At 46.4% G+C, this 18,494-nt stretch overlaps 1 protein-coding gene across 4 annotated transcripts in view; it reads left to right on the forward strand.

Annotated features, from left to right (window-relative positions):
• Window positions 1-11,862: 11,862 nt before the first annotated feature.
• PDZD2 (PDZ domain containing 2) overlaps window positions 11,863-18,494 on the forward strand; it is a 355,674-nt gene continuing 349,042 nt past the window's right edge. For 2 of the 4 annotated variants that reach the window (XM_059173721.1, XM_059173722.1), the window contains exon 1: window positions 11,863-12,223. The gene's annotated coding sequence lies outside the window, so the exon portion shown is untranslated. The remainder of the gene's footprint in view (window positions 12,224-18,494) is intronic. The other 2 variants (XM_059173719.1, XM_059173723.1) reach the window with 1 other exon arrangement.

An 18,494-nucleotide genomic window follows, 5' to 3' on the forward strand; every position in this document is an offset into this window, starting at 1 on the left:
CAAATACCCCATTTTCCCTCAAATTCTCATTCTCCAATTTTAGCATTCATAGATGGAACTTGCATGCAACAGTTATTACTGTGCTGTCTGACATGATGATTTCCTATTCCCCTCATTCTTTCTACATTTATTAATTGGAATTTGGATTTTGAATACTTAGTACAAAAAGCAGAATGTAATATATCTCATTAATAGCTTTTATATGGATTACATGTCGAAATGCCAATTTTAAAATACATAGGGTTAAAACATATCATTAAAATGAGCTCCTCTTGTTTCTTTTTACTTTTTATAATGTGTCTACTAGAAAACTCAAAATGGCATGTGTGGCCACATTTGTGACTCATGTGACATTTCTATAGGACACTGCTGCTCCAGGGACTCAGATAATGAACTTTTGTGCTCTCTCATAGGATGATTCTGAGAATAAATGAGAATGTTATGTAAAGTGTTTGGCATAGTGCCTAGCAAACAGTGAGTACTCAGTAAAAATTGTCCAGTATTACTGAGCTCCGAAAGGACAGTCACCCTCACGAACTCTTGACTTCTCAGGGGAACTGAAATGGTTTCATTAAAGACATCACTCCATCAGGACTTCCCTAAGAGGAGGAGAACCTGCTATAGACACTGAGCTCCTCCTCAAGCCTAGAGGACCTGTGTTTTAGTTGGGAGCCAGTTGAGAAAACCATAGCTTACTTATGGAAAACTGGGCTGGTTGCTGACTTCCAACAGGAAATATAAGAAGACAGGAGGAGAAGAACACACACGAATTCAACCATTGAGAAGTGCAAAAATGTGCTACCTTGTGGGATGGAGACCCCAAGGCTTTTTTGTGAATGATGGATAGGGACTCACATCAGGCCTTTGGTTACCAGTGATGGATGGCCTGCTTAAAAGACAATCCATCAGTCTTGCATCAGGTAAGGCTGGGCTCCCCCTTCTTCTGAGGGCATAACTGATGAGCTTGCCAGGCTGAGTCATGTATCAGAATGTGCTTTTCCAATTAGTAGCATCCCAGGTATATTCTCTTCCTGACAGAAGTTAAGACACAAGCCAAATTCCCTTGATTTAATGATTGGCACAGCTAGCCAGCTTCTCTAGGATCTGTTATTTCACCCTAGAAGTTATTTGGGCCCCAAGCAAAAAGTGATGAAAAATCATGGAACAGTTCAATACTTCAGACGTATCTGTCTAAAGAAACATGGATAATTCCTGAAACAACTTTATTCAACTACCTTATATAGGTAGTCTTACTAGGCTCTATGCAAAATGCTTTGCTTAGAATCACTCAAATAATCTTCATGTAAACCATATGAGAGAGATACTACCATTATTCCCATTTTACAGACAAGGAAACAGAAGCACAGAGAAGTTTGGTTAAGTTACTTTCCCAAGATCACACAGCTAGTTAGTGGCAGAAATGGGATACGAACCTAGGTAGTCTGGTTGCAGAGTCCATGCTTTAAACTACGACTCATACTGCCCGTCTATGGGAGCTGCCTTCTGCCCCTCACCAAAGAGGAAAGTCAATAGTAGTTTTGTATTTGAGGCTTTAAAATTAAGGCCCATGGAGGTTTTTGCTCATGTTAATAGGTAAGTGCTCTCCTTTCTACCAATTTTCCAGAGGAGGAAACTCCATTTTCCGGGGGAGGAAACTGAGAGGGTAGAATGAAGGGTTGTCTGTGATTTGCTCAAAGCCTTGGGTACTTTCTTTTAAGAAGAGGATAGAGAATCTTCTATACTGGCTGCCCCTTAGCTCCAAAGGGTGAATTAGTTCAGCTGGGTAGCTATGTCTCTCTACTCCTTTGGCTTTCTGTTTGTGTGCTATCATTTGCTAAAGATACAACAATGTGCTCTTTGCTTGGGTTTGCAGCTAGGAGACCTATGTGTGTTTTCCCACCTCCCCCAGGAATGCAGCCAGAAAAAGTAATGGCATCCAAGAGCCATCTGGGAATGCGTCCCAGACCTGCTCCAAATTGGGGCACAGAGCCAACTGCACACCCACCAGCTTCAGAGTTCACCTGGATTAGACTCACTACAGAGAGGTTTGTCACCAAGAATGATTTATAAAGGATCCTAGCTGTTCAGATTCTGGCAGTAATCTGGGATGGAAGTAGCCAAGATATAGCTCTGAATTTAATGTGTAAGTTTCAGAATTGAGGTGTAGCTTTGACTCTGCCATCACCAAGCTTTGGAACTGTGGATACATCTCTTACTTTGAGTGCTTCCAGACTCCTGCTGTCTCCCTGAGAAATGGGGAAAATGGCACCTAAGCTCATATCAGCCGAGCACGCAGACTGTCTGAGAGGTAGCTGAGAGATCTAGAGGAGCATATGAGCACCTCTTGATGTGATTTCATTATATTTATTTAGGCAACGGAATTGTATGAGTCAGGGTCCTATCAGAAAACAGACAGTGCACTCACACAGGAATAATTGGGGAGATTTTAATTGACAGAGGTGTGGACAAGTTAAGCAAAACAAGAAGGGATAATGAAGCATGCCAAGGCTAGCAACTGCAGGGAGCTGGAATTACTGTAGGCCAGAATAAGCAAGAGAAAGGAGTCCCTACAGAGAAAGGGTCTGGTAAGAGTTATAGGTTAGAGCAGTTCCCTGATAGGAGCTAGGAGCTCAGGCAGAAGAGCAGAGTCACTGTCAAACCACAGCCCCAATGAGGAGCCAGAGAGATCAATGCCTTCTTGCTCTCCTGCTTCAGATCTCCCATTGGTGGTGCCCTAGCCAGAAGGCAAGAAACAAGGAGGAACACAATAGGAGGTCAGCTTCCTGAGGCACAGAGCAGAATAAATGGTGGGAAGTAGCTCTGGAGGACAAGCAGGGACTATCTAGCCTAGGAAACACATGTTAGTGGATATGACTTTGGGCTCCCAGGATTGGATGTATTAGTTTGTAGAGGTCTCACACTATGAAAAGTCAAATATGTTTGTTATAAACAGCCAACAGGAAATCCATTGAAGAACAATTCATGTTACATGTTACAGGAATACAATGCTTTTTAGGTATCTTTTCTGTTGTTGTTAAATCAAGCAGTCCAGCAGCAATGCAAAGTAAAAGCATAATAATACAAATTTGCCAGTATAAGTGTGATTAACTAAATGGTCTGTGTATATTACCTCCCAGTACCATGAGCACCTTATTATGCTTTTGCTATTCATCCAACAAATATTTCCTGAGTACTTATCTTGTGCCAGGCACTATGTCAAGAACTAAATATTACATTTCTGAATCAGATAGACAAAGATTTTCTACCAGAATACCCACAGTCTATATTTTTAAATAGTTTTTTTTTTTAAAGAAAATGTTAAAAAAAAATTTCACAAAGAATGAAGAGCAATCAAGACAAATGCTTTAAAAGAAAAATGCATGGTGCCATGAAATAGGGCACTCAACCTGGGAGAAAGGGAAGGCTTCCTGGAGGAAGTGGCGACGAGACAGAAACCTGAGGAACAAGGATGAATGGGATGAGGGGCAAATCGTGGAAGAAAAAGAGCCTCCAAGGAGGAGGAAACAAAATTTTCCAGATTCTGTAGAATGAAAGCACAGTGCGTGAATCTGAAAGGCAGATAGCACTTCTGGGTTTGGCAAGCAAGAGGCAGAGTGGTACAAAATGAGAATGACCAGTAGAAAGGGCCAGTCACGTGGGGCCAAGCAAACCAGGCTAGACACACTGCATTTCATCCCAAGCATGATGTTCCTGCACTGAAAATTCCAGGCATAGTGATAGGGGACTTTTTTTTTTTAAGATTTTATTTATTTATTTGAGAGAGAGAGAGATCACAAGTAGGCAGAGAGACAGGCAGAGAGAGAGAGAGTGGGGGGAAAGCAGGCTCCCCGCTGAGCAGAGAGCCCAATGCGGGACTCGATCCCAGGACCCTGAGATCATGACCTGAGCCAAAGGCAGAGGCTTAACCCACTGAGCCACCCAGGAAGTACCCCAGTGATAGGAGACTTTTAAAGTATGACCAGTTATACTAAGGGGCATGAGCGTGAAAACAGAATACCAGGCTTGGTGTGGGGTGCTTTCAGGAGGTTCCGGCAATAGTGTAGAACAAGGGTCACATTGGCAAACTTCCTCTGTAAAGGACCAGAAGGTAAATATTTTTTGCTCTGTGGGCCATATGGTTTTTGTGGCAACTGCTTGATTCTGCCCTTGAAGTGCAAGCAGCCACGGACAACCCATAAATGAATGATCATGGCTGTGTTCCAATAAAAACTAATTGCCAGCCCCTGGTGTAGACAAAAGATAAAGGTGGCATGGCCCAGAGTGACAGAGCCTACAGGTACTTGAAAAAGAATTGAAAGGATGTGCTTTTTGGAGACTAGAAGTGAGAGACACTGAGGCACTGGGTTTGTACAAGTGGGAATATTAGAGCTCTATTTACCAGGATGGTTAATAATAGAAGAGAATTTTGGGGGGGAAGAGCACAAATTCAGTTCATACTTACATAGTATGAGGCACCTGCAGGATATCCAAGTAGAGGGATGACCCCTGAAAGAAGGAAGAGTAAGGGGGATGTTGATTTGGGGAAAATCTCTTAATCTGAAAGTAGGGAGTTAAGAGAGCTCCTATCTCATAACTGATTTTATCTGAGAATTAGAAAGGAAGGTCATCTTAAGATAAAGAGAAGGTAAGACAAGGATAAGGCAGGAGGAGTCAGAAACTTAACGTGGTGAGGAAGGTTTGAAACACTTAGTGCATAAATAGGGGAATGGGCTGGCTAGAGACATTGTTTAGAGCTGGTTGCGATAGTCAACCAGGAATTCACTGTCTACCCAGGTATGGTTTTGGGTTTGGTTTCCCATCAGTGCTTCAGCATCAGGCATTGGTGCAGGGAAAGGCCAGTTGCATCCTGGAATGTAGTTTTCAGGTGGTTCCAACCAAGGCACAAAATAGTTTAGATAGGAGAGTGATGGAAATGATAGGCCAAAGACCCAAAGCATGGGGGTCCTCACACCATTCCTGACCTTGAGCTGTAAGGTGATGTTTGTTGTAACCAAAGCCTCCACTGGAAAGAGCAGCAGGGGAAGCTGTGTATTCACTGGAGGGTGAGAGTCTGAAGGAAAGCGTGTTAGCGAAGAGGGTGAGGAAGGGGGTGCTTGTTGATGATTGAGTTGGGAGAGCCCATTGTCTAGAGAGAGGAAACTGCATTGGAGTGGGGACAGAATATCATAGATCTGAGAGCATGGCAAGTGGCAGATCACTAAAAAAAGGCTCATAGTAGGAATGGACTAATGCAAAGGTGAAGAAGTCGCATTTACACCTCCAGTGTGTCTTGGAGGCTGCTGAGCATTCAAACTTACCCCAGTGCCGTTGAGGTGTAAAAAACAAAAAGCGGACATGGTGGGGCAAGGCCTGCCTCTGCTGATGGTCTGCGAAGTGTTGACCGTTCTGTTCCGCAGCATGTGTGTGGTCATCCATGAGGCAGGAGGCAGGGCAGCGAGCATAGGAACCATCGCCAGGGCTAGAACGAGACAAGAGTGGTACCTGGGGCACAAAATTAAGGCGGGCCTGGGATACCTGGGTGGCTCGGTTGGTTGGGCATTTGCTCAGGTCATGATCCTGGGGTCCTGGGATCGAGTTACACATCGGGATCCTTGCTCAGCGGGGAACCTGCTTCTCCTTCTCCCTGCAGCTCCCTCTGCTTGTATCTTCACTCTTTCTCTCTCACTCGCTCTCTGGCAAATAAATAAATAAAATCTTAAAAAAAAAATTAAGCTGGTCCTCACTGCCAGGGTTAGGCGCAGCCCAGACAGTGAGTGCCCAACCCTAAGAGTGAGTGTTTCTCTATATTTTGTACCCTAGGCACCTCTCTGACCTCACCCTGGTGGGGCCCACCAGAAACCAGAAAAAACTCCAGAAAAAAACTCCAGGAAAAAAAACCTCCAGAAAAAAAAAAAAGGTTCAGTTTTGGAATAGATTGTGAGTCCTTGTTAGAGAAATATGTGCATGCCAAAGGAGCAAACGTTGGGAAACCCTGGTATACGACGCTCTGTATTACTGCATTTTCTGTGAACTTTTTTGGTCTCTAGAAGCACTTTCTTGCAAATTCATGCTGGAGATACAATATTGATAAGCCTGTGACATTCTGACTGATGGTACAATCTCAAAAGACTTTAATAAGAAAAACATCATTCTTTAAGGAGCATTTGGAATTTATCATAAGGAATTAATTTATAGGTCTGCTGCCTTCTGTGGAGAATATTTCCTCTACTCTGGCACGAGACAGAGATCTGTGTGCACCCTTTGAAGGGTGCACGGATGCCCACTGAGGGAACGTGGATGCCCTCAGTCCTTGAAGTCGGGCTCTCCGTCCTCAGAGCCCATTATCCTGAGATGCATCATCTTGATTCTGAAAAACCAGGCATTCAATAGGCAGAATTAGCATTTCCAAAATGATGGACAGATTTCCAAAGTAGGACAAGTTGATTCCTAAGGAGTCTCCTTTGGGCTTAGAATTCTGAGCTCTTGTCTGCTTGTGTTGGCTTTCATTCTTTTGTTTCTTCTCAATTTCCAGGTGGTCTGATCGTCTAAGTTACAAAAACAAATTATTTAAAAGCAATTTAGGTTATTTGTTTTGTTGATAAGTACATAGTAAAGCAGAAAAGAGGATTCACTGCTCCCTGGATTAATGAAAAAAATTTAACAAATAGAGAAAATGAGCATTTAAATATTTTTTAATGGTTTTCTATTAACCAGAAATAAGAAGAACCTTGTGACTTAAATAAAGACCAACCAAGATCATGATTTCTGGGGTTCTTTTCAAGAGCAGACTTAGAGGAACCCACTCAGATGGGCAATTAGAAAGAAGGAGATCACTATTAGCATCTGCTAAAACAAACAAAAATAAGCTGTTCTTATGTATTTTCCAATAGACAATGACTGACTTTTTTCAAGCCCATGTATTGTTTATTCAAAGGTTCTGCTTTCTGTGGCTTTCATTGACCAGTATATCACTGCTGAACCCAGCAGAGAGGCAAGATGCATTTCTTGTGTTTGGCCCTACTAATTCATACATCATGCAAATACGTTGTTAATGATGATTTATCGACTGCCTTATCTACTGCCCTTGGTGATTCTTACTGTATACTGAGATGAAATGCAAATCATCTCAGTCATGTATTTTCTGTGACAAACTGAAATTGCCATCCAAAAGCTATTGCTCTCAACTTTTCTCATTTGGAGAGAGCTTTGATTTTTTCCAAGTATTTTTGCATCTATGGTTTCATTGGGGATTCAAAAAACTAATGAGATCTTCAGAGGCAGGTATTATTTTCCCCACTTGAGAGAAGTTTGCCTTAGGTAACCCCGCACTTTACTGAGTTACTGTGATTGGCCGCAGAACACAGCACTGATCTGTGGCTTTGTAGGCTGGATATCATTGCCTGGCTTTTATTTCCGTGTCCATTTCAGCTGTCCCAGTAAGACAGGTGCTGAGATTGACAAAAGAGACAATAAGGAGTGAACATAAAATTAAGAAAAAGAAACAACAGCAACAATAATTAAAAAAAAAAAAACAGAAGAGAGAGACTAGTAATATGTTTATTTTTATAATTGCTTTTTTGGAGATTATTAAATGAAGATATCTGGAAGTGGAAGTATCTGATGAAGTAAAAATAGCATATGATTGACTTAGAATGATGCCTTTTCATTAGTAAGTAGAGCAGAACCGAACAAGGAGAATAATCAGCAGGGGAGTTAGGAGTTAGGAATGAGAATGTGTTGTGCACAAAATGAGGAGTTAGGAAATATCTTACCTAAATGGTCTACCAATTTAGATGCACGGTGATTTGACTGAATTAGAAGAGCCACAGGGGAAGGATACAAGCTTCCCAACTTCTGGGAAGTGTTCCAATATGATCGAAGCCCCAAGCCCCAAGAAGCCCCAAGAAGATCTCCATGTCCTGTCTTGTGTAAATTAAAAAAAAAAAAAAAAAAGTCACTGGACAACTAGAAAACAAAACCTATGCATATGTGGAACTAACATAGCTTCTCTTCTCTTTAGATATGCTGATAGCACAGTACTGGTTATGTTAATCAAAGCTGAACCTCTCTCTCTTTCTTCAGTAGCCTGGTTTTACTGGTGCCCTGAGCATATAGGGTAATTCAGCACTGGACAGAATTATTGCATCATCTATATAGATTGTGAAAATAATAAGCAATATCTGGTCTGTACTTGCTAGTGTATAATTCATTCTTTCCTGCCAAAAATTTTATTTAAAAAAATTACCCTGGCAACCATGCTTACATAGTATAAATGAAAGCCTGAGTCAAAGATAAAAAAAATAGACGATTTAGCTGCCTAAATAAATAGAAGGAGAGATAGTATACTCTGTATGGGGCAGTCCCCTAGGAGAAATTCATAAATTCTGCATGTGCCATAATATTGTACAACACTGAAAACAACAAAACACATTTCCAATGTCATGCTCGTGGACACAGTGAAATTCATCTTTTTCAATATACACAGGATGAAAAGTATTTGAATCTTTCCCCTAAACAAGTAATTGAAAACAGGATACATCACCTGTAGGTCCATTTTGTATCCTGGCTAAAAAATATATGGTCTGAGATGGAATAAATATTACAAAATTTTCATCAAGGTTTAAAATAAAATCCATCAACACTATGACCAAACTCCAGAGTATGATCTAACTCGGGCTCCTTCCCATTTTTAAAGTCACTCTATTTCAATATTTCTTTGAATATGTTCTGTGGGCCGCCCAAGTCAATCACAGGGTGCAGGTTAAATGCGCAATAACCAGAGCTGTCCTGCAGATTCAGCACATGATGACCTCAGGGGATGATGGTATCTGAATTTTCAAATCTTCTGCTGATCTTTAAACACATTCCAAATTAGGATCTAATGTACAGATGCTTGACTGTCATTGTTCCTTATTTGCTCTTCTTAAACCCTTCCTTGGTCAGGGGATGATGGCTCATTCCAATGTGAGCTCCTGAATGGAAGAGTTAGTGGCCAGGAATTTCCAGAGGAGAAAAAGGGAGGCTAATTAGTTGGGTAAATGGGAAGCTAGAATCTGTTTTGGAGATAAAATGAACCCACAGAGGTTGGGAGGAGGAAGGGAATTGAGCCAGTTGTTGACGAAGACTCCTTCTCCTCCCAACACACTTGGAAGAGCAGCTGGAAAGATGGGAAGCAACCTTCGAGATTTCATCTGAGTTGGTGATGAAACTTCCAGTTCAGTTAGAGCTGCCTGGTGGGGGGTGTTTCTTCTTCACAGAGAGCGAAACCAAATGCCGCTGCAGCCCTTGGTAATCTCCTTGGACTCCCCTAAAGTACGCTGCATTCTTTTACCTATCATTGATAGATTATGGCCCAGAAGAATACATTTTTTTTTTCTTGGTTCATGAATTTAACCTCCTCATTTAAACCTTAGATTTTCTAAATCCAACCTCTTCCTCCAAATCATGTATATTATGAGCAATAAATTAAAATGGCAACCTGGATAGAAGTACTAATCTGTGACTAAATATTTAACAAGGGGGGAGGAAAAATTTACATTTTGATCTTCAAACACTGGAAAATAAATGCCCTCAGTTGTGAGCTTTCTAAACTGGCAAGACTGCAAGGGCAAAAGAAAATTTCCATGCATTTGATTGACCCTTGAGAGCTGAGCTATTTTTAGCAGCAAGAACTTGCCAAAAACTATCTGGAAAATATTGGATGAAAGTGATTGAAACTAGAAATATTTTAAGCTGGCCAGCACAGCCATGTTTGAAAGAGACAGATGAGAAAATATTATATATGCATAAATAATATTTATATATAATATTTATGCCTGCATATAACACATATAACATATATATCTGTATATTTAATGATTCCTTTTAATTTAGCAAATTTTTATTGAGTGGCCATTAGGGGTTGTGCACTATGCCATGCCAGATTTGGGAACATGAATAGTAAGACCTAGGTTCTCTTTCCTTCAGGAACTCACAAACTGGAAATGTGTGAGCAAACACTATGATTCCTACAACTTAATACAACCTGACAAGGGTTATATCAGCAACTTACAGAAAGATTAATGGAGGAGAAGAAACCTGATGTTGGTGCCAGTGATCAGAGAAGGCTTCCCAGAATGGGTGACATTTAACTCTTTGGGATTTCAACAGACACAGAAGTGTGAGAATGTCGTTCTGGCAGAGGAAACAATTTGCAGGTTAGGAATGCATGGCTGGAATGAAGGAGTTAGGGATGCACTGGGTAAGGAAGAGCCATGCTTACGGTTGGAATGAGAAGTTCATTTACATATTCATTTATTCAGCAAACTTTCAGTGGGTGCTGAAGGAGGTAGTGCTGGGTGCAGAGGCTGAGAAGACAGGTTTTGCCTTTTTATGGTTCATGTGATAGGAAGAGAGTGGTGGAATGTGGGACTGAGACTATGAAACAAACCGAAAGCCCCACCCCTGTTTGATTCCAGAGGATTTTTCTTTGGTGTCTCAGTGGTACCTTCCTGGGTAATGGTTGTCATTTCATCGAGCACCTCCTAAGTGCTGTGCTGATTAGCTGTGTCACTGCCAATCCCTATAATCCTGGGTGGTAGGTATTTTCTTTTTACAGATAGGAAGAGAGAAGTTCGGTGCCCAAGACTGTACAGCTTATACTATAGGAAGCTTGGATTTATGCAGACATTGATCAGTGGTCTGGTAATTATAAAAGCTGAAGAACAGCGATCCAAGCACTCCCCCATGAAAATACCATCTTAGAATGCCTTGGGACTCCCCTGGCCTCTGATGTTGTGGGACAGCTCTGCACAATCTGTGCAAATGATTTATGTCTGTTTGTTCTTCTGAGAGACCAGAGCTTATTGCCTTGCTGGGCACAGCTGCAGCGGATCCCTGCCCCACCCCATGCCCATCCCCATCCCCCCAAAGCAAAGATTTCCAATTACTGCTCCGCAGAAAATGTCAAAAGCATTATTCAACTATTCATTATCCCAGGTTTTGTAATTTTTCATATGTTTTTAACTCTTATCTGCTAGCACTTGAAAAAGACCAGCTTTTTCCTCTTCAGAGAGCTTAATTTGCAGAGCTGTGCAGTCTCCCTATTATGTTCTTATCATCCTCTCCCTGTGGTAGGCAGAATGACAAGGATGACAAAAAAAGAACCAAAAATATTTGAAGGGCTTCCTGAAAATCCACGGGAATGAAGGATCCAAAAAGCCTGAGCTTCTGTTCCTCGACTGACCTGGAATAAGGCCAAGGGCGATTGGCATTAGCTCTCACAGTCCACTCAGGCAGGGGCTCGTGGCTAGTTGTCCCAGGGACCAAAACCACCACACCAAGGCCATAGGACTTCGTCTCTGAGGATTTCTCTCAGGAGCTTAACTGGGGGATTAAGCAGCTCTGAGGTGCCAAGAGGCCCCCCCCCCCCCAATTTCTTGAAATTCCCATACCAGTGTTAAATCAACTTGGGTATCAGAAGAACCAGAGGCCAAACGTTTCTTGATGTGGGTGGTTAGTCCTTCCCCCATCTCCTTTGGCCTCCCCACCCCATGCTGCGTAGGGCAACTGACATTTTTCTGGACGCAAGGCAAAGGCAACTTCAAGTCCCCTAGCTCTCTCTTTCTCCACCTAGATGGCGCCCCAGGCCCCGCCATCTGGAAATTCTGAGCTGCCATCTCCCCGGATCCTTTCCTCCCAGGATCCCCAGGTTTCTGAAGACAGCGCACCGGGACTCCGGGCTCGCCCGGAGGGACGCGGCACGCGGCGCGCCTTGCTCGGGGGAATCCCCGCCCACCCTGTCATTCCTGCAGGGGAATCCCCGCCCCCCGTCCCTGTCACTCCGGGAAGGGAGTTCCCGCCCCTCGAAGCTGCCAGAGGGAGGGAATCCCCGCCCATCCTGGAGGCTCGGTGGATCCCCAGCGCCGCGCAGCTGGGAGAGCTGGGCGAGGAGCAGGCTCGCGGCGCCGGTGCGTGCCGGCCGCGGGCAGCGAGACGCGGTGGGGTGGCGGCTGCGGGGACCCGCCGAGCCGCGGGCGCCAGAGATTGCGCCTCCCGCCGCGGAGGGCGAACCGCGGCGCTGCAGCTCCGGGCAGGCGCGGCGGCGGCGGCACCGGCGGCACCGGCGGTGGAAGCAGCAGCGGCGGCGGCGGCGGCGGCGGCAACGCGGGGACCCACGGGGCGGCGCCTGGGTCCGCGGACGCGCGAGGAGCGGCAGCGGGAGGCTCCGCGGAACCGCGCACAGGTGAAGCGACCGTCCCGCAGGGGCGGGGACGCGGGGCTTCGGATGGGCGGGGGAGGGGCGGTGTGACACCCCCCCCCCCCCCCCCCCGAGACCGAGCGGGCCCGGGAAAGTTTAGTGACAAATCCCGGTGCGGGAACCCCAGCCCCGGCGAGGCGGTGTGTGGGGCGCCGAACCCGGGCTGGGGCGGCTCGAACTCCCCTCGTATCCGGCCGGGGGCGGTCAGGACGCGGCCGCGGGAAGAGGGCCAGCGACAGCGAGATGACCCGAGCCGCACTGCCGGGCACACTCAAGATAGGGCCAGGCGCCCCTGCCTGGGCCCGCGCCCTGGGTCCCCCGTACCTGGGCCGTCGCCTGGTCCTCTCCCCCAGGGCGGAGGTACTCAGGTGCTCCGGCCTCAGGTATTGCCGTGGGGTCCAGGCTCCCGCGCTTCCTCACCTCTCGCCCGGGGCTCTGCCCGCGGAAGGGACGCGCGCTCAAGGGAATGGAGGGGGCGCGCAAAAAGCAAGGACATCTTTGGGGGGCAGTGTTGGCATCTCCCAGGGAGATGGGGAAACGTACACATGAGGAAATCCTGGTTTCCCTGTGAAGTCGAGTTCCTCCTAAAAACCTGGCCTTCTCCTTTCTCTCTCTCTCTGGCTTCTCTTCCCTTACCCTCTCCCTCTCAGGTTTGATGTTTCAGGTCTTCGGGTTGCTCGTCTTCCGGCAATGGTAAATTGAGTAGGGGGAGGGTCCAGGGTCCGTGGCTGGAGTTTGCCAGAAGACTGTCCTCAGAGGCCTGGTCAACGCAGAGACCTTGATAAGAGACAGTGGAGTGTAAAGAGGGCAGGTCTGGCATGGGTTGGTCGCTGAGGCAGGAATGGCAGGCACGGGGGCGTTCCAGAGCAGCAGCCCTGCCACCGTGCACGGGGACTGGAGGTGGGGGACTGCTGGGGGGAAGGAGCCACATCCATCTCCTGCAGCTGGCCTGGCCGCTGCCTCCCACAGAGGTAGGTGTTTTGGGTGGATGTGTTTTCCCTGACAAAGCCTGATGAAGCTGGAGGGGGTCCCTCCGTGGCTGCAGAGAGTGATACTGTGCATCTGCTTCTAGAGAGAGCTCCCCGGGACTTTCAGGGCTGCTAGTCCTTACCCAGTGGGGTCTCCCACATCCTGCCCTGGACTTGGGCTTCAGGAGCCTGCTGTTCCTACGGGGCCAGCTTTTCCCCTGTCTGTGGCTTCTGGGTGGGGGTCAAGTAGGTCCAGGTTGACAGGTGTGGTGTGGGAGGGTTGCTTGTGGGGGCAGAATAGAATGTCTCAGAACACACCCCTGGCTGTAGGTGGTTGTTCTAGCTTCGTCAACTCCTTCTTCCAGTGGATGGGCTAAGAACTGGTGCTCCACTAACAACCACATAGTGGTATGGGGGGTGGGCAGACGGCGGTGGGGGGGGGGGAAGCAGGGGGATGCGCTGGGAGGGGAAGAATCAGAACCATGGAAAGCATATAAATGCACCTTCCCTTGACATAGTTAATATGCTCCTGGAAAAATATTGAATTATACTTTAAATCTTTGTCATTAAAATTGATTTTGCATGCACTTAAGGCAGTTTACTATTTAAGGATACTTACGATAATTTCTCTATTCATTTCAACCATTTTAGTTTTGGAGTACCTGTGGTTTGCCTTGCATGGGCCCTCAGAGGCTCCTGGGGATACGCAGGCCCCCTCCTTGCCAGAGTTTCAGTCTGTCAGGAGAAGTGAGAAGAGTCTACTGACAGCTGCGACCCGAACCCACGCACCTGGGGCATGTCACAGGCACCCCGAACTTATTGGGTGAAGGGTTGATTTCATAAGTAAGGCACCTGGAGAGTGGTCCAAACAAAAACACTTTAGAAGGACAGAGGAGAAAGAAGTCACTTTTGACTGAGGAGATCTGAAAGGCTCTGTGGGGGAGCACTGAGGGGCGGAGGGCTTGATCCTGAGTGTGGATGTGGCCCAGGAGGTCTGTGGGAAGAAGTCTGGCAGCAGGCAGTGGGAAGAAAAGAAGAGTTCTTTAGACACGGCCCTGAAGTAAGGGCGCTACTTGGACTTGAAGAAGAAGCGAAGATCACCTGGAGGGGGGGGCGTGGGAATACACAGGTGATCCAAGTAGGGTGCTTGGAGTTTAACATTCCGCAAACCTGCGACAACCTAGAGAAACCCTTGCGGACCTCTCCTCCCTCTTCCCACTTCTCCTCAGTCTCCCGGGCCTGTCAGTCTCCTCCCCTTGTGAAACCTATCTGTGGCTCCCAGGATGCAGAATAAATTCCAAATCCCATGTGCCTCCCCAGACTTCTTTCCTGCTATGTCCCCTAACACCTCCCCCCATGCCCCCCCCCCCCCACATACGCACAGGAGCTGTAGACCTCCTGACCTCTTGTACTCTCACCTCTATAATGCTGATTTGCCGAGGATGGCAGTGGGAGGAGTGAGGTCCTGGAAGATCCTTTCTTCCCTGGTCTTCCTGGTGAACCACTTCTCACTCTTCAAGATCCAGCTCAAGGGTCTCGGCCTCTGTGATTCTCCATCTTTCTTTCCCAGGTTGAGCCGTCCCACCTTTGGACTTGGCTCTACAGAACCTCTTGGCACACTCCTCACGCTGCCCTGGGCTTGTTTCTTTAGGACCATATCTCACTCATGCCCAGATAAAACCTGCACCAGCCGCCTGCTAGCTTCCTCAGGAAGAGAGGCAGAGGCCACACTCCATGACCTCCCTCTTCCCACCACCTGCTGATTGGACTCAGTGTTGTCCCAGACCTGGTAGGACAAGATAACACAGAGCTGCAGATACTCCCCTGGCCTAGGTCACGTGGGCCTAAGTAACTTAGACTATGGTGTGAGTGTGTCGGGGGTGGAGGAGGTGTCTCTGTTGGAATGTGGTCTCAGGGCCCTCTTACTGCACAGTCAGAAGGGGAAGCATCCCAAGGAAGATGAATCCACAAAAGGTCAGTACCAAACTCAAAGAGAGGCTGAATTGCTAGCAAGACAGACTTGGAGACTGGAGAGTTTTTAATCTTTCTTTTGCCTTCAGAAGTGTCTTCATAGTACCATGTAGGATGCATCAGGTAAGCCCCTAGGGAGGTAGGCAGACGGGTAGAGGCAGGAATGTCTGAGAAGGGCCAGCCTTCACAAAGACTGAGAACAGTGTCTGTCAAGGATGGTCATGGGAGCCAGGTTCAAGGGATGATGGAGAGAGTGATTGCCAAGACGATTGAAGTCAGGTGTTTAGACACTGGATCCAGAAATGTACCAGTTAAAAATAATCTGGTGGGTATTTTGAGGAGGTGGTAGTGTTGTGGGAAGGTTTATTCAGGAATGTCCCCCAAATCCCCTTCCCAGGCATGTATGCTAAATGAAAGAGCAGTGAGAGAGAACGAAGACAAGATAGGGGTGTTGGGGAGGGAAGAAGCCAGAGGTAAACAGGAACAGGTGCAAGGAAAGAAAAAAGCTGGCATCTCCCTTCCTGGGACAGTAGGAGGGAAGCAGAGGTTAGGAGAGGGGGTGGAGAGGGAGTCTGCATGTGGTGGAGGGAAGTGTCGTCTTGGTCGCCCAGGAGAGGTGCCTGCTGCTGGGGCCTGGGGCGAAGGGAGGCTGGGGCAGGCAGAAGTGCTGCTGGCAGCGGGTCGTGAACCTGGTGCCTGGCGCCGGCCGAGGCAGCCAAGAGGGAAAAGAAGGTTTCTGGAATTGGGGTCAGAGGCTTTGGCTGGAGTCCTAGCCGTGCAGAAAACTCACTGGTCAGATCACTAGAAATATTGAAGCCTCGATTTCCTCTTCTACAAGATTGGGACAATAGGTCCCTAACAGGGTTGTTCTCAGGAGGAATGAGAAAAGATCCTGAGGTATGTATGCAAACCCCTCAGTGACAATGTCTGCTACCAAGTAGCGGGTCCTTCCGTTAGTGTGTCGAGAAATGAATAAGCCTCTTGTCAAATTCTGTGACAGCCCAGTAGTGCACAAAGCAGGACTTTTTAGCCGACCCCGCCGAAGCTTGCATTCAGCTTTGGATGAAAAGCTCTGGACTGCTGGGAGCAGCCTCTCACCTCCCTGTTCCCACTTTAAGGAATCTTTCAGGATGTCTGCCTTTTCATCTGTTCACTTGTTTCAGGTGATACATCTGTAGTTCACATGCAAGGTCAAGTTGCCAGGGCGCAAAGGAAGGAGATCCTGCAGAGTCTCCCCTCCTCTGTGTTCTGGAAGGAGTGATGCATTCAGACTTGCTAATTCCACACTGGGGGAACCTGAGGCCCAGAAAACTGGAGAACTTGCCTCTTTCTAGCACAACTGGAACTAGAATCACATCTGCAGTGGCTAGATTTGCAGGACTGTTGTCCTCAGTGGCAATGGTGTAAGACTCAGGCGGGTGAGGAGGAAGATCTGTGTACCCCCTTGGCTTTTTGAATGAATCATGATTGTACCTAGAAAGGTTAAATAAATATTCTCCCCTATTAGTAAAGAACAGAGGAAAAGGAACACTTAATTTGATTTCCTCAACACTCATTAGGCGTGTGCCAAATTAAATGGTAGTGGGGGAAAATGTGTATAATGTTCCTTTAAGGAAATCAAAATGTAAAAGTATTTTCTCAGATTATTCCTGATTTATTTATTGATTTGACATCAATTGTGTTGTTCTTTGGGCCTACGCGTAAGTTGCATATACAATGATGGATCCTTTTATGGGATTTAAAATTTTTAAATTCCCAATTTTATACTATGTGTATACTAGAAATGGGATAAAGAGAGAGTTGGGAAGGAATTCCTTTCCTGTGGTTCTGTAGTGCTGGGCAGAGACAGGACTGAAAGCCAGGTAGGCCATTGGATTATGCTCCGAATGCCCATGGTCTAAAGAGCTCTGCATTCTGTTTACAAATGTGTTCAAGAAAACACTGGGAGCATTTACGGTTTGAAAAGTCAGTCGTTGAAGAGACCCTTTGTGGTCCGATAAGGCCACTGAGCCTGGCGATGGCTTGTTGAGGCACTTAGTGTGCGGAGAAGACACATTTGTCTTTCAAGTCTCTCCAGCTCCGGGAAGAGGCCTGCCCCAGCTATGGCCTCTCTCCGATGCCACTGGAGTCCTCTCCATCCCACATTCTCAGTGGGGCAGCAAACAATCCCCTTTCTTTTCTTTTCTATTTTTTTTTAAAAAAGATTTTATTTATTTACCTGACACAGAGAGAGAGATAACAAGCAGGAAGAGAGGCAGGCAGAGATGGGGGGAAAGCAGGCTCCCCACTGAGCAGAAAGCCCGATGCGGGGCTTGATCCCAGGACCCTGAGATCATGAACTGAACTGAAGGGAGAGGCTTAACCCACTGAGCCACCCAGGTGCCCCAACAATCCTTTTACTCAGAGCACCTGGCTCCTGGACGCACGCATTACCTATGTGAATACATTGAGCGAACAGTAACTGGGTTATTAACTTGCAGAAAGTCAGAAACTTAAGAATTAGCTCTCCTTATGAAGCAATCCAATGAAAGCAGATAGCATTGAACATCTGGCTGATTAAGTTATTCTTGGATTATTTGTTTTTAGGTTTTAAAGTGTTTCTGTAGTTCGTAAAGCACTCTAGGACACATGAAGAGGTTTTGGAGAAGCAAGGCGTGGGGAACTGACTTCACAGCACAGAGGACTAGTTTGGCACACACTGTTGTTACAGGCTTTTGGTGAAATAATAGCATGGGAGTGGGCAAGCAGCCTGAAATGCGTAGCTATTCACTTGAGGATAAAAAAATCACAAACTCCTAAGGACTTGCAAGTTCTTGAAAGACCACTACCCAATCCTTTGCCTCCAGGTTGAAAGCAAATTTAGCTCATTTTAGGTAAGATCTACAGTGTTTTAACATCCTCCTGGTGTTGGGGGCGGTGGCGGAGAGTTCCATGGTATATGTGGCTCTTAACAGAACGATTCCCAGGCTGTGTCCTTTGAAGTTTTTAGCAAGAGTGGAATTGGATTTGAGCTGAGCCACCAGTGGTCTCCTTTTTATCAACATCTGGACAGTTCTAGTACTTGGCTTTGCATACACTAGACTAAGTCTGCTCCTGCCACCAAATTGTGTATACATGCTCTGTTGTTCTGGCCTCTGAAGAGTGATCATCTGCTTTGCTAAAAATAAAGACACATGGATACAATGCAGAATAGGACCCCTACCCTGAACAGGGGCCTCCATAGTGCTGTGCAAGTCCAAAGTCAACCCTCTGGCAGAGATTTGCCTGCTGAGGGAATAGAAGTTGTGCTGGGCAGAGTAGGAGAGGGGGTATCTTTG

The sequence above is a fragment of the Mustela lutreola genome, chromosome 5 (assembly GCF_030435805.1).
Source record: "Mustela lutreola isolate mMusLut2 chromosome 5, mMusLut2.pri, whole genome shotgun sequence".
Taxonomy (NCBI): Eukaryota; Metazoa; Chordata; class Mammalia; order Carnivora; family Mustelidae; genus Mustela; species Mustela lutreola.